Source organism: Panulirus ornatus, chromosome 65, assembly GCF_036320965.1.
Source record: "Panulirus ornatus isolate Po-2019 chromosome 65, ASM3632096v1, whole genome shotgun sequence".
Lineage (NCBI taxonomy): Eukaryota > Metazoa > Arthropoda > Malacostraca > Decapoda > Palinuridae > Panulirus > Panulirus ornatus.
Genome location: NC_092288.1, coordinates 25016428 through 25043276, shown reverse-complemented (window position 1 = coordinate 25043276; position 26849 = coordinate 25016428). Strand labels below are relative to the sequence as shown.

The window sequence follows — 26849 nt, the reverse complement described above, 5'->3', positions numbered from 1 at the left end:
CCCCCTGCACCGTTCCCCTGGTCAAGGTCACACTACCCTCCCCCTGCACCGTTCCCCTGGTCAAGGTCACACTACCCTCCCCCCTGCACCGTTCCCCTGGTCAAGGTCACACTACCCTCCCCCCTGCACCGTTCCCCTGGTCAAGGTCACACTACCCTCCCCCTGCACCGTTCCCCTGGTCAAGGTCACACTACCCTCCCCCCTGCACCGTTCCCCTGGTCAAGGTCACACTACCCTCCCCCTGCACCGTTCCCCTGGTCAAGGTCACACTACCCTCCCCCTGCACCGTTCCGTTCCCCTGGTCAATGTCACATTACCCTCCCCCTGCACCGTTCCGTTCCCCTGGTCAAGGTCACATTACCCTCCCCCTGCACCGTTCCGTTCCCCTGGTCAAGGTCACACTACCCTCCCCCCTGCACCGTTCCCCTGGTCAAGGTCACACTACCCTCCCCCTGCACCGTTCCGTTCCCCTGGTCAAGGTCACACTACCCTCCCCCTGCACCGTTCCGTTCCCCTGGTCAAGGTCACACTACCCTCCCCCTGCACCGTTCCGTTCCCCTGGTCAAGGTCACACTACCCTCCCCCTGCACCGTTCCGTTCCCCTGGTCAATGTCACACTACCCTCCCCCTGCACCGTTCCGTTCCCCTGGTCAAGGTCACACTAGCCTCCCCCTGCACCGTTCCGTTCCCCTGGTCAAGGTCACACTACCCTCCCCCCTGCACCGTTCCCCTGGTCAAGGTCACACTACCCTCCCCCTGCACCGTTCCGTTCCCCTGGTCAAGGTCACACTACCCTCCCCCTGCACCGTTCCGTTCCCCTGGTCAAGGTCACACTACCCTCCCCCCTGCACCGTTCCGTTCCCCTGATTTCCACTGTACATAACGAACACGTTGACACATATGGCTTCACGGACCCTGTATACAAAGGTCTTACGAGGCTACACTCAACACGTGAGAAACACGTGCAAGACACGTGTTTCTCACGTGCCCTCGTAAACCTCTTATATTAGTGTGTGTGTGTGTGTGTGTGTCACTAGCCAGGTGTGTGTGTGGGAGGCAGGAGGGTCACTAGCCAGGTGTGTATGGGGAAGGCAGGAGGGTCACTAGCCAGGTGTGTGTAGGGGGCTGGAGGGTTACTAGCCAGGTGTGTATGGGGAAGGCAGGAGGGTCACTAGCCAGGTGTGTGTAGGGGGCAGGAGGGTCACTAGCCAAGTGTGTTGTGGGAGGCAGGAGGGTCACTAGCCAGGTGTGTGTGGGGGAGGTAGAAGGATCACTAGCCAGGGTTTTGTGGGGGCAGGAAGGTCGCTAGCCAGGTGTGTATGGGGGCAGGAGGGCCACTCGGCAGGTGTGTGGGAGGTAGGATGGTCACTAGCCAGGTGTGTGGGGAGGCAGGAGGGTCACTATCCAGGTCTGTGGGGGTAGGAGTGTCACTAGCCACTTGTGAGGGGCAAGAGTGTCACCAGCCAGGTGTGTGGGGAGGCAGGAGGGTCAATAGCCAGGTGTGTGAGGAAGCAGGAGTGACACCAGCCAGGTGTGTGGGAGGCAGGAGGGTTACTAGCCAGGGGTGTGTGTGGGAGGCAGGAGGGTCACTAGCCAGGTGTGTATGAGGTAGGAGGGTCACTTGCCAGGTGTGTGGGAGTCAGGAGGGTCACTAGCCAGATGTGTGGGGCAGAAGTATCACCAGCCAGGTGCGGGGTAGGCAGGAGAGTCACTAGCCATGTGTGTGGGGGAGTGAGGAGGGTCACTAGCCATGTGTGTAGGGGGCAGGAGTGTCACCACCCAGGTGTGTGTGGCGAAGGCAGGAGGATCACTAGCCAGGTGTGTGGGGCAGGAGGGTCACTAGCCAGGTGTGTGGGGAGGCAGGAGTGACACCAGCCAGGTGTGCGAGGCAGGAGCGTCACTAGCCAGGTGTGTGTGGGGGAGGCAGGAGGGTCACTAGCCAGGTGTGTAGGGGCAGAAGGGTCACTAGCCAGGTGTGCGTGGGGGAGGTAGGAGAGTCACTAGCCAGGTCTGTTGGGAGGCAGGAGTATCACCAACCAGGTGTGCGAGGCAGGAGGGTCACTAACCATGTGTGTTGGAGGCAGGAGGGTCACTAGCCAGGTGTGTGGAAGGCAGGAGGGTCACTAGCCAGGTGTGTGGGGGCAAGAATGTCAATGGGGTGGCAGGAGCGTCACCAGCCAGGTGTGTGTGGGGAGGCAGGAGGGTCACTAGCCAGGTGTGTAGGAGACAAGAGGGTCACTAGCCAGGCATGCGTGGGGGAGGTAGGAGCGTCACTAGCCAGGTGTGTGTAGGGGAGGAAGGAGGGTCACTAGCCAGGTGTGTAGGGGCAGAAGGGTCACTAGCCAGGTGTGCGTGGGGGAGGTAGGAGAGTCACTAGCCAGGTCTGTTGGGAGGCAGGAGTATCACCAACCAGGTGTGCGAGGCAGGAGGGTCACTAGCCATGTGTTTGTGGGGGAGGCAGGAGTCACTAGCTAGGTGTGTGGGGGAAGGAGGGTCACTAGCCAGGTGTGTGGGGCAGGAGGGTTACTAGCCAGGTGTGTTGGAGGCAGGAGGGCCACTAGCCATGTGTGTGTGAGGGAGGCAGGAGTCACTAGCTAGGTGTGTGGGAGGAAGGAGGGTCACTAGCCAGGTGTGTGGGGCAGGAGGGTTACTAGCCAGGTGTGTTGGAGGCAGGAGGGTCACTAGCCAGGTGTGTGGAAGGCAGGAGGGTCACTAGCCAGGTGTGTGGGGCAAGAATGTCAATGGGGTGGCAGGAGCGTCACCAGCCAGGTGTGTGTGAGGGAGGCAGGAGGGTCACTAGCCAGGTGTGTAGGAGGCAGGAGGGTCACTAGCCAGGCATGCGTGGGGGAGGTAGGAGCGTCACTAGCCAGGTGTGTGTGGGGGAGGCAGGAGGGTCACTAGCCAGGTGTGTGGAAGGAAGGAGGGTCACTAGCCAGGTGTGTGGGGCAGGAGGGTTACTAGCCAGGTGTGTGGGAATCAGGGGGGTTACTAGCCAAATGTGTGGGGGGAGGCAGGAGGGTCACTAGCCAGGTGTGTAGGGGGCAGGAGGGTCACTAGCCAGGTGTGTAGGGGCAGGAGGGTCACTAGACAGATGTGTAGGGGGCAGGAGGGTTACTAGCCAGGTGTGTGAAGGAGGCAGGAGGGTCACTAACCAGGTGTGTGAAGGAGGCAGGAGGGTCACTAGCCAGGTGTGTAGGGACAGGAAGATCACTAGTCAGGTGTATGGGGGCAGAAGGGTCACTAGCCAGGTCTGTGGGGAGGCAGGAGTGTTACCAGCCAGGTGTGCGAGGCAGGAGGATCACTAGTCAGGTGTATGGGGGGCAGAAGGGTCACTAGCCTGGTCTGTGGTGAGGCAGGAGGGTCACTAACCAGGTGTGTGGGGTAGGAGGATCACTATCCAGGTGTGCGTGGGTGAGGTAGGAGAGTCACTAGCCAGGTCTGTTGGGAGGCAGGAGTATCACCAACCAGGTGTGCGAGGCAGGAGGGTCACTAGCCATGTGTGTGTGGGGGAGGCAGGAGTCACTAGCTAGGTGTGTGGGAGGAAGGAGGGTCACTAGCCAGGTGTGTGGGGCAGAAGGGTTACTAGCTAGGTGTGATGGAGGCAGGAGGGTCACTAGACAGGTGTATGGGAGGCAGGAGGGTCACTAGCCAGGTGTGTAGGGGGCAGGAGGTCACTAGCCAGGTGTGTGAAGGAGGCAGGAGGGTCACTAGCCAGGTGTGTGGGGGCAGAAGGATCACTAGCCAGGTGTATGGGGGCACAAGGGTCACTAGCCAGGTCTGTGGGGAGGCAGGAGGGTCACTATCCAGGTGTGTGGGGTAGGAGGGTCACTAGCCAGGTGTGTATGGGGAAGGAGGATCACTAGCCAGATGTGTGGGGAGGCAGGAGGGTCACTAGCCAGGTGTGTGGGGCAGGAGTGTCACTAGCCACTTGTGTGGGGGCAGGAGTGTCACCAGCCAGGTGTGCGGGAGGTAGGAGAGTCACTAGCCAGGTGTGTGTGGGGGAGGCAAGAGGGTCTCTAGCCAGGTGTGTGGGAGGCAGGAGGGTCACTAACCAGGTGTGTGGGGCAGGAGAGTTACTTGTCAGGTGTGTGGTAGGCAGGAGGGTCACTAACCAGGTGTGTGGGAGGCAGGAGGGTCACTAGCCAGGTGTTTGAGGGCATGAAGATCATTAGCCAAGTGTGTGGGAGGCAAGAGGGTCACTAGACAGGTATGTGGGGCAGGAGGGTCACGAGCCAGGTGTGTGGGAGGCAGGAGGGTCACTAGCCAGGTGTGTGTGTGGGGGAGGTAGGAAGGCACTAGCCAGGTCTGTGTGGGGGAGGCAGGAGGGTCACTAGCCAGGTGTGTGTGTGGGGAGGAAGGCAGGAGGGTCACTAGCCAGGTGTGCGGGGTAGGAGGGTTTGACAAATACCCAGGTGTGTGTGCGGGGGAGGGAGGAGGGTCACTAGCCAGGTGTGTGGGGAGGCAGGAGAGTCGCTAGCCAGGTGTGTGGCGCAGGAGGGTCACTAGCCAGGTGTGTGTGGGGGAGGCAGGAGGGTCACTTGCCAGGTGTGTGGGGCAGAAGGGTCACTAACCAGGTGTTTGTGGGTGGCAGAAGGGTCACATTAGCTAGGTGTGTGGGGGACTGGAGGGTCACTAGCCAGGTGTGTGGGGAGGGACAGGTTTGTCATTACGTATGCAAGTGGGGTTGGTGTTGGGGAGGGCAGGGGGGAGGGCTGTCAGGTCCCTCCCTCCCTCACGGGTCCGTAATTACCGGAGGGAGGGAGTGGGGGGGGGAGGGGGTCGGCCAAGCGTGGCGCTCCCTCCACCACCACCAACACACCTGGTCGTTAACCCCCCCACACACACATGTACCACCCTTCCCACACCCCCACACACACGTACTACCCTTCCCACACCCTTACACTCACCTCGCCCCTCTCAACACCCCCACCAGGACAACACTCCCCCCCCCACTCACCCACCATCACCACCAGGAGCCTCTCCAACAATAGTCCCCCCTCCCCCTCCCTCCCCCCCGCTGTGCCCCAGGATAAGGGGGCGGCCGCCTCCTGCTGGGTCGACGACAGTACCCCGCCCCGCCCCCCACGCCACGCCCCCCCACGCCCCGTTATAACAGCTGCTCCCCCAGGCTGCCCCGAACTGTCTGGGGTGACCCCACACTCCTCCCCCACTACTACAACTACTACTACTACTACTACTAATACTACTACTACTACTACTACTAATAATAATAATAATAATAATAATTATTATTATTATTATTATTATTATTATTATTATTATTATTATTATTATCGTGCCACATTCGGCGTGGCTGTGGTCAGGTGTGGGGGTCATGTACAGCGGTAGATGGCTAACCCTCCACCCCCAGCCTGAGCTAGTCTACTGGTAGATGATCTACCTCCTGCTGGATGATGATCAATATCCTCACAAACAACAACACCGGATGTAAATGGGTCATTACTGGCAGTTATAATGGGAGGCGCGACCTGTCTATACCTGTAATGGGTGTAATGGGGCGTGGAGCCTCTCTACCTGTGTAATTGGGTAATGGGTCATGCTACCTCTCTACCAATATTATGGGTTAATGGACCGTGAAGCCTAACTTGGTTACCAATGTAATGGGATAATGGGAGGTGTGACCTGGTTATCAATGTCATGGGATAATGGGAGGTGTGACCTGGTTACCAATGTCATGGGATAATGGGATATGTGACCTCGTTATCAATGTAATGGGATAATGGGACGTGTGACCTGGTTACCAATGTAATGGGATAATGGAACGTGTGACCTGGTTACCAATGTAATGGGATAATGGGACGTGTGACCTGGTTATCAATGTAATGGGATAATGGGATGTGTGACCTGGTTAGCAGAGTAATGGGATAATGGGAGGTGTGACCTGGTTACCAATGTAATGGGATAATGGGAGGTGTGACCTGGTTACCAGTGTAATGGGGTAATGGGATGTGTGACCTGGTTACCAAAGTAATGGGATTATGGGATGTGACCTGGTTACCAAAGTAATGGGATAATGGGATGTGTGACCTGGTTACCACTGTAATGGGATAATGGGATGTGACCTGGTTACCAAAGTAATGGGATAATGGGACGTGTGACCTAGTTATCAATGTAATGGGATAATGGGATGTGTGACCTGGTTACCAAAGTAATGGGGTAGTGGGTGGTGTGACCTGGTTACCAAAGTAATGGGATAATGGGACGTGTGACCTGGTTACCAAAGTAATGGGATAATGGGTGGTGTGACCTGGTTACCAAAGTAATGGGATAATGGGTGGTGTGACCTGGTTACCAATGTAATGGAATAATGGGATGTGTGACCTGGTTACTAATGTAATGGGATAATGGTATGTGTGACCTGGTTACCAATGTAATGGGATAATGGGAAGTGAGACCTGGTTACCAATGTAATGGGATAATGGGACGTGTGACCTGGTTACCAATGTAATGGCATAATGGGATGTGTGACCTGGTTACCAAAGTAATGGGATAATGGGAAGTGAGACCTGGTAACCAATGTAATGGGATAATGGGACGTGTGACCTGGTTACCAAAGTAATGGGATAATGGGTGGTGACCTGGTTACCAATGTAATGGGATAATGGGAAGTGAGACCTGGTTACCAATGTAATGGGATAATGGGATGTGTGACCTGGTTACCAAAGTAATGGGATAATGGGATGTGTGACCTGGTTACCAATGTAATGGGATAATGGGATATGTGACCTGGCTACCAATGTAATGGGATAATGGGAGGTGTGACCTGGTTACCACTGTAATGAGATGTGTAACCTGGTTACCAATGTAATGGGATAATGGGACGTGTGACATGGTTACCAATGTAATGGGATAATGGGATGTGTGACCTGGTTACCAATGTCCCAGATGTGCTGTGGGTCCTCATGTCTTATTTAAAGACACAAACAATTATAAATTATCATGAAAATACAACCAATAAAGAAATTATTATGTGTGGAAACTTGACGTGTTCTCCATTGTTATGTTGTGTGGTGTTGTGTTGTGTTGTGTTGTTCTGTGTGCTGTTACGTTGCGCTATGTTGTGTGGTGTGGTGTTGTGTGGTGTTGTGTTGTGTTGTGTTGTTCTGTGTGCTGTTACGTTGCGCTATGTTGTGTGGTGTGGTGTTGTGTTGTGTGGTGTTGTGTTGCGCTATGTTGTGTTGTGTGGTGTTGTGTTGTGTGGTGTTGCGTTGCGCTATGTTGTGTTGTGCTGTGTTGTGCTATGTTGTGTTGTGTTGATTATGGTCTACAAACACTGGTAACACTAGTGGTGTACATCAGCAACACTGAGAGACCTTGTGGGCACATCTCGTCTTCACATTAATTTCTAATTGTAATAATTTTCACAACAACAACAACAACAACAACAACAACCTAACAACTTGAGTAACTTTTGCATCATACATCCAGACTTGTATAACAACCTCAGACACATGGCGACATCTAGCAACTCTACACCAGGGAATAACTGAGCGATCACGACGCTACCTTCCAGAGCTGGGTAAGTTGGATGCCACTGTATACAAGCAAGACCAAGACTGGAGCAATTGTCGAAATGCCTGGAGAGCGAATCAGCTGACGCATGAATCAGCTGACGCATGAATCAGCTGACGCATGAATCACCTGACGCATGAATCAGCTGATGCATGAATCAGCTGACGCATGAATCAGCTGACGCATGAATCACCTGACGCATGAATCAGCTGATGCATGAATCAGCTGACGCATGAATCAGCTGATCGATATGTAAACAAAGACTCGGACACGAATTATGGTGGTGCCGGAGGACACTATACACACGGGCTTACCTAGGTACACGGGCTTACCTAGATACACGGGCTTACTAGATACACGGGCTTACTAGGTACACGGGCTTACCTGGATACACGGCTTTACCTAAATACACGGTCTTTCTAGGTACACGGGCTTCCCTAGATACAAGGGCTTACTAGGAACACGGTCTTACCTAGATACACGGTCTTAGTAGGTACACGGCCTCTACCTAGATACATGGCCTTACCTAGATACACGGTCTTACTAGGTACACGGGCTTACTAGGTACACGGGCCTACCTAGATGCAAGATACAGGGGCTTATCTAGATACTCTCCTGAAAAGACGGAGTGTACTTTCCTAGCAACACGGGGTTACTTAGTTACTTCTCCAACAACACGGGGTTACTTAGTTACTTCTCCAACAACACGGGGTTGCTTAGTTACTTCTCCAACAACACGGGGTTACTTAGTTACTTCTCCAACAACACGGGGTTACTTAGTTACTTCTCCAACAACACGGGTTACTTAGTTACTTCTCCAGCAACACGGGGTTGCGTAGGGACCTTTCAACAAACACGAGGCCAGCTAGATACTCTTCTAGAATGCCAAGATCATCTAGATACACCTGTAGGAACACGTGGTCGCCGAAATACTCTGCTATGAACATGAGGTTGCCTGCATACCTTCCTAGGAAGAAGGGCGTTGAACTAGATGCATTACTAGACACACGGGCCAACTAGGTAACGCAATACCATAAACAAAACTGAACCACTTGAACAATGCAGGCAGTTCTGAACTTAATGGACGAATTGAACTGATGAACCTGGTCATGAACAGGAGAGAGAGAGAGAGAGAGAGAGAGAGAGAGAGAGAGAGAGAGAGAGAGAGAGAGAGATTCTTCTTCTAGTACCTACAACCTTCGTCATGGCCGAGTGCACACAACCTCACAACAACAACAACAACAACACGTTGGCCTGGTAAGGTCTCCTCCCGAGGCTAAGTCTTGTGTTCCACCACCAGCACACGTCGCCCCCCATATACCACAGTAAAACAGGCCGTATATCAGTTGCAAGTCCTAATGCATACAGGAGTTACGAGTCTCGGCGCGGGTCACGTGGGGGCGCTGCTGAGCGTCTTTGGCAGGGCGCAGTGCCGGATTATATAAGCGCACCGCACTACAACACATGGACACATATATACCATCAAGACTATAACATCCCATGCATGGGACGGTTGTCTCTGGGGGGGTCTATATCCCGACCCCCTGGGGGTCAGGTCCTGACCCCCAGAGAGAGGTTAGGGTCAGGGTGAGCCCCCCCCCCCCGGGGGGGGGAGGGGGGGGTATATTTCTAGTGAGCGAGGGACCCACAAGTTATTATTGGTCACAACCTGGCTCCACCCGGGCTTCGAACCCCACCCCACACGTGCTCGCTCTGGCGACCGTGTGTCGACATTTTATCTGGGGGTGGAGGGGCCTCCCCGTTATCAGGGGTTGTGTGCATGTCTTATTCGGGGTTGTATCCGTTATCAGGGGTTGTGTGGACGGCTTATCTGGGGTTGTATGCGTTATATGGGGTTATGAGGATGTCTTATTTGGGGGTGTCGGTTATCAGGGGTTCTCGATGTATTCTCTGGGGGTGTCAGTTATCAGGGGTTCTCGATGTTTTCTCTGGGGGTGTCAGTTATCAGGGGTTCTCGATGTTTTCTCTGGGGGTGTCAGTTATCAGGGGTTCTCGATGTATTCTCTGGGGGTGTCAGTTATCAGGGGTTCTCGATGTTTTCTCTGGGGGTGTCAGTTATCAGGGGTTCTCGATGTTTTCTCTGGGGGTGTCAGTTATCAGGGGTTCTCGATGTTTTCTCTGGGGGTGTCAGTTATCAGGGGTTCTCGATGTTTTCTCTGGGGGTGTGTTATCAGGGGTTCTCGATGTATTCTCTGGGGGTGTCAGTTATCAGGGGTTCTCGATGTTTTCTCTGGGGGTCAGTTATCAGGGGTTCTCGATGTTTTCTCTGGGGGTGTCAGTTATCAGGGGTTCTCGATGTATTCTCTGGGGGTGTCAGTTATCAGGGGTTCTCGATGTTTTCTCTGGGGGTGTCAGTTATCAGGGGTTCTCGGTGTATTCTCTGGGGGTGTCAGTTATCAGGGGTTCTCGATGTTTTCTCTGGGGGTGTCAGTTATCAGGGGTTCTCGGTGTATTCTCTGGGGGTGTCAGTTATCAGGGGTTCTCGATGTTTTCTCTGGGGGTGTCAGTTATCAGGGGTTGGTAGGCGTCTTACCGAGGGGGGGGGTAGTGGTGTTCATTATCAGGGGTTGTGAGGCCGTCTTATCCGGGTGTGTGTGTGTCCCCGTTATCAGGGGGTGCTCGTCGTGACGCCCACGTCTGGGGGAGGGGGGAGGGGGGGCTTAAATCGATCGATCATGTGAAGGCCCCCAGACTGCCGCCCGCCTGCCCCCCCAGACACGTGCATGACCCTTCCCCGAGAGAGTCTCGCTCATGACCACGTGTGGTGTCATGCCACCACCACCACGTCACTCCTCACCACGTGCCCCTGCCCAACTGCCATCTATCTATCTATCCATCTATCTATCTGTCGTACTATCTATCGGACAACGTGTACAGAGCGGGGGGGTGTTGGTCTACGCCTGGACCTCGACAGCCACTGACGGTCCTGTAATGTTATATCTTAACGGCAGACTTCACCAAGAACTCCCCCCCTCCTCCCCTCCCCTCCCCTCCCCTTCCCTCCCCTCCCCCCTCCTCCCCTCCCCTCACTCAAGGTCGCCATAGTGACGCTAGCAAACACTACCCCCCCCCCACCCTGGCCCGGGGGGTCGTCCCCTCCCCCTCCCCAACGGTACGTGTACCACAGTGGGGGGGGAGGGGGAGGGGGGAGGGGGGTACAGATGTACCGGTCTGATGTATTCGTCCCTCGTGGTCATGTGTACCCTACCCCCCCCCCCCCAACGCAAGGGTCATGGGGGGGGAGTAGGACGGGGGTTGAGGGAGGGGGGGAGGGAGGGAGGGGGGGGAGGGAGGGAGGGGGGAGGGAGGGGGGTGGGGTCATGATGTAGGGGGTAATGACTGACAATGATCATTATCATCATTACTGGTGTGTACATACACATACACACACACACACACACACACACATACACACATACACACACACACACACACACAAAACACACACATACACACACACACACTACAACACCAACACTACAACATTAACGTTGTACAGAGCCCAATGTGGACTGTTTGACGCAGACCAAGCAGCAGTACATGATGATATCACCCCCCTCCCCCCTGCTCCCCTCCCCCCCCCCGGTACTTATCATCACACAACCACCGTCACAACCAACTGCCTCATTTGTTTATGGTTGTCACAAGTAATTACAACCCTAATGTATACAACCCTAATGTTTACAACTGTTTAACATAATGATCTTCACTCAACCAGACTACTACTGTATCAACCTGACTACTACTGTATCAACCAGACTACTACTGTATCAACCTGACTACTACTGTATCAACCAGACTACTACTGTATCAACCTGACTAATACTGTATCAACCTGACTACTACTGTATCAACCAGACTGCTACTGTATCAACCAGACTGCTACTGTATCAACCACAATACTACTGTATCAACCAGACTACTACTGTATCAACCACAATACTACTGTGTCAACCAGACTACTACTGTATCAACCAGACTGCTACTGTATCAACCAGACTGCTAATGTATCAACCACACTACTGCTGTATCAACCACAATACTACTGTATCAACCACACTACTACTGTATCAACCAGACTGCTACTGTATCAATCAGTCTACTACTGTATCAACCAGACTACTACTGTATCAACCAGACTGCTAATGTATCAACCAGACTGCTACTGTATCAACCACACTACTACTGTATCAACCACGCTACTACTGTATCAACCACACTACTACTGTATCAACCAGACTGCTAATGTATCAACCAGACTGCTACTGTATCAACCAGACTGCTACTGTATCAACCAGTCTACTTCTGTATCAACCACACTACTACTGTATCAACCAGACTGCTACTGTATCGACCAGACTGCTACTGTATCAACGAGACTACTACTGTATCAACCAGACTGCTACTGTATCAACCACACTACTACTGTATCAACCAGACTACTGTTACCAGACTCTGTACAACCAAATACTACTGATCAACAGACTACTACTGTATCAACCACAATACTACTGTGTCAACCAACTACTACTGTATCAACCAGACTGCTACTGTATCAACCAGACTGCTAATGTATCAACCACACTACTGCTGTATCAACCACAATACTACTGTATCAACCACACTACTACTGTATCAACCAGACTGCTACTGTATCAATCAGTCTACTACTGTATCAACCAGACTACTACTGTATCAACCAGACTGCTAATGTATCAACCAGACTGCTACTGTATCAACCACACTACTACTGTATCAACCACGCTACTACTGTATCAACCACACTACTACTGTATCAACCAGACTGCTAATGTATCAACCAGACTGCTACTGTATCAACCAGACTGCTACTGTATCAACCAGTCTACTTCTGTATTAACCACACTACTACTGTATCAACCAGACTGCTACTGTATCGACCAGACTGCTACTGTATCAACGAGACTACTACTGTATCAACCAGACTGCTACTGTATCAACCACACTACTACTGTATCAACCAGACTACTACTGTATCAACCAGACTACTACTGTATCAACCAGACTGCTACTGTATCAACCAGACTACTACTGTATCAACCAGTCTACTACTGTATCAACCAGACTGCTACTGTATCAACCAGACTACTACTGTATCAACCAGACTGCTACTGTATCAACCAAACTACTACTGTATCAACCAGACTGCTACTGTATCAACCAGACTGCTAATGTATCAACCAGACTACTACTGTATCAACCAGACTACTACTGTATCAACCAGACTGCTAATGTATCAACCAGACTACTACTGTATCAACCAGACTGCTACTGTATCAACCATACTACTACTGTTTCAACCAACCTACTACTGTATCAACCAGATTTCTATTGTATTAACCAGACTGCTACTGTATCAACCACACTACTACTGTATCAATCAAACTACTACTGTATCAACCACACTACTACTGTATCAACCAGACTGCTACTGTATCAACCAGACTACTACTGTATCAACCAACCTACTACTGTATCAACCAGATTGCTACTGTATCAGCCAGACTGCCACTGTATCAACCAGACTACTACTGTATCAACCAGTCTACTACTGTATCAACCAGACTGCTACTGTATCAACCAGACTACTACTGTATCAACCAGACTGCTACTGTATCAACCAGACTACTACTGTATCAACCAAACTACTACTGTATCAACCAGATACTACTGTATCAACCAGACTGCTACTGTATCAACCAGACTACTACTGTATCAACAGACTACTACTGTATCAACCAGACTACTACTGTATCAACCAGACTGCTACTGTATCAACCAGACTACTACTGTATCAACCAGACTACTACTGTATCAACCAGACTACTACTGTATCAACCAGACTGCTACTGTATCAACCAGACTACTACTGTATCAACCAGACTACCACTGTATCAACAGGACTACTACTGTATCAACCAGACTGCTACTGTATCAACCAGACTACTACTGTATCAACCAGACTACTACTGTATCAACCAGACTACTACTGTATCAACCAGACTACTACTGTATCAACCAGACTACTACTGTATCAACCAGACTACTACTGTATCAACCAGACTGCTACTGTATCAACCAGACTACTACTGTATCAACCAGACTACTACTGTATCAACCAGACTACTACTGTATCAACCAGACTGCTACTGTCAAACCTACTACTATATCAACCAGATTGCTACTGTATCAGCCAGACTGCCACTGTATCAACCAGACTACTACTGTATCAACCAGTCTACTACTGTATCAACCAGACTGCTACTGTATCAACCAGACTACTACTGTATCAACCAGACTGCTACTGTATCAACCAAACTACTACTGTATCAACCAGACTGCTACTGTATCAACCAGACTGCTAATGTATCAACCAGACTACTACTGTATCAACCAGACTACTACTGTATCAACCAGACTGCTAATGTATCAACCAGACTACTACTGTATCAACCAGACTGCTACTGTATCAACCATACTACTACTGTTTCAACCAACCTACTACTGTATCAACCAGATTTCTATTGTATTAACCAGACTGCTACTGTATCAACCACACTACTACTGTATCAATCAAACTACTACTGTATCAACCACACTACTACTGTATCATCCAGACTGCTACTGTATCAACCAGCCTACTACTGTATCAACCAGACTACTACTGTATCAACCACACTTCTACTGTATTAACTAGACTACTACTGTATCAACCACACTACTGTTGTATCAACCACACTACTACTGTATCAACCAGACTACTACTACTGTATCAACCAGACTGCTACTGTATCAACCAGACTGCTACTGTATCAACCAGACCACTACTGTATCAACCAGTCTACTACTGTATCAACCACACTACTACTGTATCAACCAGACTGCCACTGTATCAACCGGACTACTACTACAGTATCAACCAGACTACTACTGTATCAACCAGGCTACTACTGTATCAACCAGACTACTACTGTATAAACCACACTACTACTGTATCAACCAGACTGCTACTGTATCAACCAGACTACTACTGTATAAACCACACCACTACTATATCAACCAGACTACTACTGTATCAACCACACTACTACTGTATTAACTAGACTACTACTGTATCAACCACACTACTGTTGTATCAACCACACTATTACTGTATCAACCGGACTACTACTACAGTATCAACCAGACTACTGTATCAACCAGACTACTACTGTATCAACCAGACTACTACTGTATCAACCACACTACTACTGTATCAACCACACTACTACTACCGTATCAACCAGACTGCTACTGTATCAACCAGACTGCTACTGTATCAACCAGTCTGCTACCGTATCAACCAGACTGCTACTGTATCAACCAGACTGCTACTGTATCAACCAGACTGCTACTGTATCAACAGACTGCTATCGTATCAACCAGACTGCTACTGTATCAACCACACTACTACTGTATCAACCACACTACTACTACCGTATCAACCAGACTGCTACTGTATCAACCAGACTGCTACTGTATCAACCAGACTGCTACTGTATCAACCAGACTGCTACCGTATCAACCAGACTACTACTGTATCAACCAGACTACTACTGTATCAACCAGACTACTACTGTATCAACCACACTACTACTGTATCAACCAGACTGCTACTGTATCAACCAGACTGCTACTGTATCATCCAGACTGCTACTGTATCAACCAGACTGCTACCGTATCAACCAAACTGCTACTGTATCAACCAGACTACTACTGTATCAATCAGACTGCTACTGTATCAACCACACTACTACTGTATTAACCAGACTACTACTGTATCAATCAGACTGCTACTGTATCAAGCACACCACTACTGTATTAACCAGACTACTACTGTATCAATCAGACTACTACTGTATCAACCACACCACTACTGTATTAACCAGACTGCTACTGTATCAACCAGACTACTACTGTATCAACCAGACTGCTACTGAATCAACCAGACTACTACATCAACCAGACTACTACTGTATCAACCAGACTGCTGCTGTATCAACCAGACTACTACTGTATCAACCAGACTGCTACTGTATTAACCAGACTACTACTGTATCAACCAGACTGCTACTGAATCAACCAGACTACTACTATATCAACCAGACTACTACTGTATCAACCAGACTGCTACTGTATCAACCAGCCTACTACTGTATCAATACGTGTTTATTTAACTACCAATAATTTGTGTAAAAATTCATCACTTATTTTTGATAATTAACTATTAAGCCATAATTGTCTTTATCAGTTATCTTATTAATAACAGATAAATCACAATAATCTGTTGTATTAATAAGCAAGGTTAAGTTATTGGTGTTGTATGTTAATGAACCGTTACCACGTCACACATAACAATCGTTACTTTAACCACAAAGTTGTTCCTTGTTCACATGTTCATAACGAGGGGGGGGACTATCTTAATCTTGACCCCCCCCACACTATCTTATCTTGACCCCCCCCCCCACACTATCTTATCTTACCCCCGGCTGGGTCACAGGTCACACACACCATCATCACCCTCAGTGACCAGGGCTAAACCACTGTCTTGCCCCGAACACCTACGTGTATGGCTGTTGTGTTGCAGCGCATGTGTGTTACACTTGTGTTGCCCCGGCACTTATGTATATATGTATATTTACTGCTATACATGTATGTATGTATATGTCTTGTCCAATCACATGTTGACCAAATGGCGTCGTAGCTTCGTCTCTTCGATGTATATCAACTGACTGTTATATTTCTTTCTTGTGTCTCCCCTGATGATGTGATTATTACACGAAACTGCACCTGGGAACTTTTCGTGTTTCATTTTCCCCGTGGACTCATAGGAATATATATATATATATATATATATATATATATATATATATATATATATATATATATATATATATATATATATATATTCTCACATATATCTTACTGTTCTCTGTATAACACAACTTCACATGTTCTTCCATAACACTAGAACACAGAACAATTCACATAGTTTCCACTTCACAATTTCACGCTTGAACTACAACTTTGTTCTGCATAACATGAAGTTGTTCTTCGCCTTCTTGATAACGTTCACTTGTTCTCGTTGTAACGTAACAACCCCCCCCTCCCCCCCACCGTGACGTCGGCGTTGCCAGATGTGTGTAACACACACGAGATTGAGCGATCGTAACGCTGGTCACACATCTGGCTTTGTGGGGGGGGGGGGGGTGTAGCACACACACACACACACACACATACACACATACACACACACACACACACACACACTAACAACCAAACCAACAAAGAACCAAACAAGACCAAATGAGGGCCAGCACAGACGCTGCCAGCGACACAGACGAACACGAACACGGACGGTCCGTGTGCACACGCACACACGCACGTGCGGGGCTGGTTTACGTACACATGTGCGTGTCTGTGACCACGACGACAGAGAGCGAGCCGGCGAGGGCGGTGTGCACCCGGACACGGCCATGTGAAGACTGATCAGTGGTGCCACACACACACACACACACACACACGGAGCCAGCAGTCTCCTTGGCCGAGGCGCAACACAATCCATGCTCACAAGGTCTGACGTATTGATACAGTAGTGTTGCGGTGTGGGGGTGTGTGTGTTGAGGCCGGCCTGTGGACAACTGTGTTGCTGTGTTGGTTGGTTGTTTTTTGTACAACGGAGGTTTGGGTTCTAGTGTTGCTACAGCAGTGTTGCTGAAGCTCCGCACGTTGTTTGTGTTGCTGTGTGGATACGGCAGTGCTGCAGTGAAGTTAGAACTGTGGTACTTGTGTGCAGTGTTGCAGTGACGGTGACGTAGTGTTGCAGTGAAGGTTGTGTTTATAGTGTTGCAATGATGGCGATGGACAAAGCGGTGGTTCTGTCATCACATTGTGTTGCTGCTCCGCGGCGCTGATGCAGCAGTGTTGCAGGCCTCACTTATCCGTCGTGTTGTGTTGATCTGTATTGACGTGCCGTGGTAGGTCATGATGAGAGAGAGAGAGAGAGAGAGAGAGAGAGAGAGAGAGAGAGAGAGAGAGAGAGAGAGAGAGAGAGAGAGAGAGAGAGAACCTCCCACGTCTTATGACCCCCCCCCCCCCTAACATCCCACACCCTTTGTGTGATGTTCATACAACACAAACACAACGGAGATTACAACCACGGGTGTTGCTGACCCTACAACACGGGTGTTGCTGAGCCTACAACACGGGTGTTGCTGGCCCTACAACACGGGTGTTGCTGAGCCTACAACACGGGTGTTACTGGCCCTACAACACGGGTGTTACTGACCCAACAACACAGGTGTTACTGACTCTACAACACGAGTGTTGCTGACCCAACAACACGGGTGTTGCTGACTCTACACACGGGTGTTGCTGACCCAACAACACAGGTGTTGCTGAGCCTACAACACGGGTGTTGCTGACTCTACAACACGGGTGTTGCTGACCCTACAACACGGGTGTTACTGACCCTACAACACGGATCTTACTGGCCCTACAACACGGGTGTTACTGACCCTACAACACAGGTGTTGCTGACCCTACAATACGGGTGTTACTGGCCCTACAACACGGGTGTTACTGGCCCTACAACACGGGTGTTACTGACCCTACAACACGAATGTTACTGACCCTACAACACGGGTGTTGCTGACCCTACAACACGGGTGTTACTGGCCCTACAACACGGGTGTTACTGGCCTTAAAACATGGGTGTTACTGACCCTACAACACGGGTGTTACTGACCCTACAACAAGGGTGTTACTGACCCTACAACACGGGTGTTACTGGCCTTACAACATGGGTGTTACTGACCCTACAACACGGGTGTTACTGACCCTACAACAAGGGTGTTACTGGCCCTACAACACGGGTGTTACTGGCCTTACAACATGGGTGTTACTGACCCTACAACACAGGTGTTGCTGACCCTACAACAAGGGTGTTACTGACCCTACAACACGGGTGTTACTGGCCTTACAACATGGGTGTTACTGACCCTACAACACGGGTGTTACTGACCCTACAACAAGGGTGTTACTGGCCCTACAACACGGGTGTTACTGGCCTTACAACATGGGTGTTACTGACCCTACAACACAGGTGTTGCTGACCCTACAACAAGGGTGTTACTGACCCTACAACACGGGTGTTACTGGCCTTACAACATGGGTGTTACTGACCCTACAACGCGGGTGTTACTGGCCCTACAACACAGGTGTTGCTGACCCTACAACACGGGTGTTACTGGCCCTACAACACGGGTGTTACTGGCCCTACAACACGGGTGTTACTGACCCTACAACACGGGTGTTACTGACCCTACAACACAGGTGTTGCTGGCCCTACAACACGGGTGTTACTGACCCTACAACACGGGTGTTGCTGGCCCTACAACACGGGTGTTACTGACCCTACAACACGGGTGTTACTGGCCCTACAACACGGGTGTTACTGACCCTACAACACGGGTGTTGCTGGCCCTACAACACGGGTGTTACTGACCCTACAACACACACAACTTGACACATTTCGTGTTTTGGCTTCACGTACCTCCCCCCCCCGACCCCAGGAGAGTAGTGCCTACCCCCCCCCCACCACTGTACCTCTGTATGTTACAATGATCAATATATGATGAATACCTCCCCCCCTACCCCCCCAGGTCCCTGCTGGAGGCTAGTGTTGCACAACACCCACACTGGCAGGTGTTGCTCAACACCCACACTTGCAGGTGTTGCTCAACACAACACCCAGGAGACACGTTACGCAACACAACACCTAGGAGAACACGTGTTACGCAACACAACACCCAGGAGACACGTGTAACGCAACACAACACCCAGGAGACGTGTTATGCAACACAACACATACGTAATGTTTCACTGCCAGTGTTGCAAGTTCAGTGTTGACCAAACGTTGATCACAACATATGACAGGGTTAACGAGGTGGGCGGGGGGGGGGGGGGGCACTGTGTTGAACAGTCATGCACAACTGTCATGACGCTGGACATTGTCATACAAGCCAGCCTACACACACACACACACACACACACACACACACGGCTGCTCTATTTCCCCCCTGCAGTATGTAGCGCATCACCACAACATATGTACTAAGTATTCGTCTACATCAGTATTGATCAGACACGTTAGGTCACTACGTATATATCAATATGGGAGATGACGATATGTGGATCAATAAAGATCATGATATATGGATCAATATAGATGACGATATATGGATGAATATAGGAGATGACGATATATGGATCAATAAAGATCACGATACATGGATCAATAAAGATCACGATACATGGATCAATATAGGAGATAACGACATATGGATCAATAAAGATCACGATACATGGATCAATATAGGAGATAACGACATATGGATCAATAAAGATCACAATATATGGATCAATAAAGATAACGATATGTGGATCAATATAGGAGATAACGACATATGGATCAATAAAGATCACAATATATGGATCAATAAAGATCACGATATATGGATCAATATAGATGACGATATATGAATCAATATAGATCACGATATATGGATCAATATAGATGACGATATATGGATCAATATAGATCACGATATATGGATCAATATAGATCACGATATATGGATCAATATAGATCACGATATATGGATCAATATAGATCACGATATATGGATCAATATAGATCACGATATATGGATCAGTATAGATCACGATATATGGATCAATATAGATCACGATATATGGATCAATATAGATCACGATATATGGATCAATATAGATCACGATATATGGATCAATATAGATCACGATATATGGATCAATATAGATCACGATATATGGATCAATATAGATCACGATATATGGATCAATATAGATCACGATATATGGATCAATATAGATCACGATATATGGATCAATATAGATCACGATATATGGATCAATATAGATGACGATATATGGATCAATATAGATCACGATATATGGATCAATATAGATGACGATATATGGATCAATATAGATGACGATATATGGATCAATATAGATGACGATATATGGATCAATATAGATCACGATATATGGATCAATATAGATTACGATATATGGATCAATATAGACCACGATATATGGATCAATATAGATCACGATATATGGATCAATATAGATCACGATATATGGATCAATATAGGAGATGACGATATATGGATCAATATAGATCACGATATATGGATCAATATAGATCACGATATATGGATCAATATAGATCACGATATATGGATCAATATAGGAGATCACGATACATGGATCAATATAGGAGATCACGATACATGGATCAATATAGGAGATCACGATATATGGATCAATATAGATCACGATATATGGATCAATATAGGAGATGACGATATATGGATAAATATAGATCACGATATATGGATCAATATAGATCACGATATATGGATCAATATAGATCACGATATATGGATCAATATAGGAGATCACGATATATGGATCAATATAGGAGATCACGATACATGGATCAATATAGATCACGATACATGGATCAATATAGATCACGATACATGGATCAATATAGGAGATCATGATACATGTGTCTATATTGAACACATGGGGGGGGGGGGTGGCACGGATGATGGGGGGGGGAGGTGATCAAGCAACACCTGGTGTGTTATGGAACACATGCAACACTGCAGCACTGTGTTTCACCAAACCCTCCTGATCCTCTCCCGTGTGTTGAGCTGACCTTACCTTGTGAAGTGTTGATGAAGGGCTTGGTCTGGCCTGTGGTCCGGGTGATGGGTCCTCCCTCCACTACTGCCCCCCCTGCAGGGGTAGCGGCGTGGTTGTGGGATGAGCGTGGTTGTGTGGTTGTGGTCATGCCAGGGGCGTGGCTGGCTGGTCTGGTGGACCACCATGTTGATGACCCCAGCACCACGCTGGGCTGGTGGCCACACGACGCCTCACCTGACCAAGGTCAATACAACATCATTTACAACCTCTACGTCACGTGAGCAACATTACCTATAACATCTGTCTATAACATCAACTACAATACCTACAACATCTCTATAATCTCTCTCTCTCTCTCTCTCTCTCTCTCTCTCTCTCTCTCTCTCTCTCTGGACTTGGGTTCCATCAAACCTGTTCAGGTCAGGTCAGGTCAGGTCAGATCATCTCTTGACCTGGCCTACCTACAGACCCCAAGATAATATGGTCTACATCTACAGTAATGTATTGTCTAATGTATTCTCAAGTGTATGTAAGGAGGAGGTGTTGTATCCTGCCACCAGGACCACAGGTCACAGGTCACAGGTCACCATCCTACACAGGTCACCCCCCCCCCCCCCCCGGTGGGAGCAGAAACGAACCCTGGAATATTGACATTTGCTGGAAGACGACCCGGGTGTGTGTGTGTGTGTGTGTGCGCTACATGATCCACCCACTCAGTGATCATACTATACACATGGATATACATATACACATGCACTGGTCAATACATATGACTATATATATATATATATATATATATATATATATATATATATATATATATATATATATATATATATATATTATAATTTTTTTTTATTTTGCTTTGTCGCTGTCTCCCGCGTTAGCGAGGTAGCGCAAGGAAACAGACGAAAGAATGGCCCAACCCACCCACATACACATGTATATACATACACGTCCACACACGCACATATACATACCTGTACATCTCAACGTATACATATATATATATACATGTACATAATTAATACTGTCTGCCTTTATCTATTCCCATCGCCACCACGCCACACATGAAATAACAACCCCCTCCCCCCTCATGTGCGCGAGGTAGCGCTAGGAAAAGACAACAAAGGCTACATTCGTTCACACTCAGTCTCTAGCTGTCATGTAATAATGCACCGAAACCACAGCTCCCTTTCCACATCCAGGCCCCACACAACTTTCCATGGTTTACCCCAGACGCTTCACATGCCCTGGTTCAATCCATTGACAGCACGTCGACCCCGGTATACCACATCGTTCCAATTCACTCTATTCCTTGCACGCCTTTCACCCTCCTGCACGTTCAGGCCCCGATCACACAAAATCTTTTTCACTCCATCTTTCCACCTCCAATTTGGTCTCCCACTTCTCCTCGTTCCCTCCACCTCTGACACATATATCCTCTTGGTCAATCTTTCCTCACTCATTCTCTCCATGTGCCCAAACCATTTTAAAACACTCTCTTCTGCTCTCTCAACCACGCTCTTTTTATTTCCACACATCTCTCTTACCCTTACGTTACTCACTCGATCAAACCACCTCACACCACACATTGTCCTCAAACATCTCATTTCCAGCACATCCATCCTCCTGCGCACATAGCCCACGCCTCGCAACCATACAACATTGTTGGAACCACAATAATAAATAATATAAAATATCGACCCTGAACAATGTCATAAATGATAAAGATTTTTCATAAATCAGGTTTCTTTAAGTTCCACGTACATGACTACGCTACTCTCCCCCATGTAGATGACTACATCACCCTGCCCCCACCTACATTACTACGCTACTCTCCCCCATGTAGATGACTACACCACCCTGCCCCCACGTACATTACTACGCTACTCTCCCCCATGTAGATGACTACATCACCCTGCCCCCACCTACATTACTACGCTACTCTCCCCCATGTAGATGACTACACCACCCTGCCCCCACGTACATTACTACGCTACTCTCCCCCATGTAGATGACTACACCACCCTGCCCCCACGTACATTACTACGCTACTCTCCCCCATGTAGATGACTACACCACCCTGCCCCCACGTACATGACTACGCTACTCTCCCCCATGTAGATGACTACACCACCCTGCCCCCACGTACATGACTACGCTACTCTCCCCCATGTAGATGACTACACCACCCTGCCCCCACGTACATTACTACGCTACTCTACCCCATGTAGATGACTACACCACCCTGCCCCCACGTACATTACTACGCTACTCTACCCCCATGTAGATGACTACACCACCCTGCCCCCACGTACATTACTACGCTACTCTACCCCCATGTAGATGACTACACCACCCTGCCCCCACGTACATTACTACGCTACTCTCCCCCATGTAGATGACTACACCACCCTGCCCCCACGTACATTACTACGCTACTCTACCCCCATGTAGATGACTACACCACCCTGCCCCCACGTACATTACTACGCTACTCTACCCCCACGTAGAGTGAACCGTGATACCCACTATTACTGCCGCGCCCCATGTAGATGGGCAGGTAGGACCTCCTCTTGTGGCTGGGTGGATGGTTCTTGCCTCGCCCACTTCGTCTGACCTCGTCCTCGCTGATATCGTCCTCGTTCTCCTCCCTGGAGACCGAGTGGATGATCTTGGAGGCCGAGGTCTTGGAGGGGGAGTAGGCTGTACGTGGGTACTCCCGCCGGCCGGGGTAAGGGCTACCTCCTCGCGGTGTGGAGTCTCCTGTGTAGAACAACACTGTGTATACACACCTCTACACTCAACCCCGGCCTACACATACTACCACTGTGTACACTCAACCCTGGCCTACACATACTACCACTGTGTACACTCAACCCTGGCCTACACATACTACCACTGTGTACACTCAACCCTGGGCTACACATACTACCACTGTGTACACTCAACCCTGGCCTACACATACTACCACTGTGTACACTCAACCCTAGCCTACACATACTACCACTGTGTACACTCAACCCTGGCCTACACATACTACCACTGTGTACACTCAACCCTGGCCTACACATACTACCACTGTGTACACTCAACCCTGGCCTACACATACTACCACTGTGTACACTCAACCCTGGCCTACACATACTACCACTGTGTACATGCATTTATCATGTACTAAATTCATTTAGTTTATAGATATACGTAAATCATTTAACAACTAATAGTATTACAGAGAAAGAGGAGAGTAATTAAGCTTTGATTTCTAAGATACCGTCAAAATTTGATAATGAAATCAGCAAACAAAATAATTATCAGACAGTAAACTATATATTTATTAGCGTTTGATAATAACACGTGCATAACAACCTGGTAAATACAGATGAACTAGAATTATCGTAAATGAACCACCCACTGTGAAGGAGGAGGAGCCCTCAGCAGTGGCACGTCCCCTCCCACCTAAGCCAAGATAATCTACAACATGTTGTTAATTACCACCTAAACGTGGGTCATTATATGATAGAGAACGTCCCACCAGGTGGCCAGTGTTAATGCTAACACATTAACAACATCTACACCTCACTAATGTCTTGTTAACATGGGTTAAATTCAGTTATCCTTTCATTATTTCTTCACCGGGGCGGGAAGTACTCGCGTTAATGTCGTTTATCATTTAGTTATTGATATATATAATTCCTGGAGGGCATGTTTCTCACAAGTGCCTGACCCAGACCTTCATAAATGTTATAATTATCTCTGGTGATTAATGAGTTATTAAATGAGTTATCATTATCTATTTGGCTAAATGAGTAATCATTATCTATTTGGCTAAATGAAATGTGATAATTGCATCCAAAATGTGCAATCATATGGACGTTCAGTGATTGGCTAGGAGGAACTTAAGACTTATAATGTTGTAGGTAATTATGATGATGAATATAACATGAGCAAACACAACCTCTATTACAACATGGTTTGTTGACATCAATTTACAACCAATTCAAGTCTCGAACTGTCGTACACAGTTCCCCTTACATGGTTAATACACGTATCGAGGGCAAGTCATCGACATACAGACTTAAATTCGCTCATGAATAAATAAAAAATAAATGTATCCGAAACTTATGCATGAAAATTATATTCGTCCTCCGCAATGGCAGCGAACGCCCTTCATCTTGGGCTGTCAGCCGCCAAGTGGCGGTAAGACCTGGTCGCTGCCGTCACTCAGGGATGCGGGAACGTCACCATCCCTGCCGGCCGTATGATCAATACTACTCAAGACATCACTAAATGAAGACTAATATAAATATCAATAATTACGACAATATAAATATTACCCAAACGTATAATTAACAGTATTCTGCTCAGGACGGAAATAATTACGTTCATCAATTGTTGATATAAAATATATTTCTAATAAGGTATCTGGCAACTGTTACTGCCACGTCAAGGGCTACTGTTATCGCACGGCACAACCGTCGGGAAAAAGGCAAATTGATCCCAATGACGCCGGTTATTGAGGTCTAATATTCCCTGGCCACGGGTTGGGGCCGACCAGCTGGTCGGGTCGGGCCAGGCGAGGGAGGGAGTGAGTAATGGTGGAAGACATGGCAGGATTTAGCGGCTATTGTGAGAATTTAAAAAGACACGGCGGTCAGCAGGGCCTGCTCCTGCTGACCGCCTGCTGCACCCACCACTGCTGACGTCTGCTGTGGCCTTATTTATGACCAAGTCGGCCATATTGATGACCCGGGGTAGTGAAGACACGGTTTGAACCACTAAATATAAAGACACATTCAACCTCAGCACCAGACTACAACCTCATGATAACCTGGCCACAACCTGACCTGAAATGACCTCCACAACATACAACCACAACACAACTCTCGAGGCTGATCATAAACTCCTGCTAAACTGACGACATATATAGCCCACCCCCCCCCCCCCCCCGCTCCCGTGTGTGTGTGTGTATATATATATATATATATATATATATATATATATATATATATATATATATATATATATATATGTATATATATATATATATATATATATATATATATATATATATATATATATATATATATATACTTCTTTTGAAGGTAGTAAGGCGAGCATTATAACGAGCACATAAGCAACTCTGGAAAATAATTCTAACAACAGCAAAGTATAGGATGGGTTCCTGCCTCACACATACACACATACACACACACATACACAACACACATACATACACATATACACACACATACACACACACACACATACACACACAACCAGCTCACAATGTTAGTGTGAGCTCACAACACAACACACCCGAGGCATCAGTCAACACACAGTACAACCCTCTCACTACAATAAAGTACATAATACTTGTAAAGTAACTTACAACACCTCAGTACAACCCTTTCACTACAATAAAGTACATAATACTTGTAAAGTAACTTACA

At 48.2% G+C, this 26849-nt stretch overlaps 1 protein-coding gene across 1 annotated transcript in view; it reads right to left on the bottom strand.

Annotated features, from left to right (window-relative positions):
- LOC139746549 (uncharacterized) overlaps positions 1-17114 on the bottom strand; it is a 263361-nt gene extending 246247 nt beyond the window's left edge. The window contains exon 1 of the mRNA XM_071657899.1: positions 17039-17114. The gene's annotated coding sequence lies outside the window, so the exon portion shown is untranslated. The remainder of the gene's footprint in view (positions 1-17038) is intronic.
- Positions 17115-26849: the final 9735 nt, after the last annotated feature.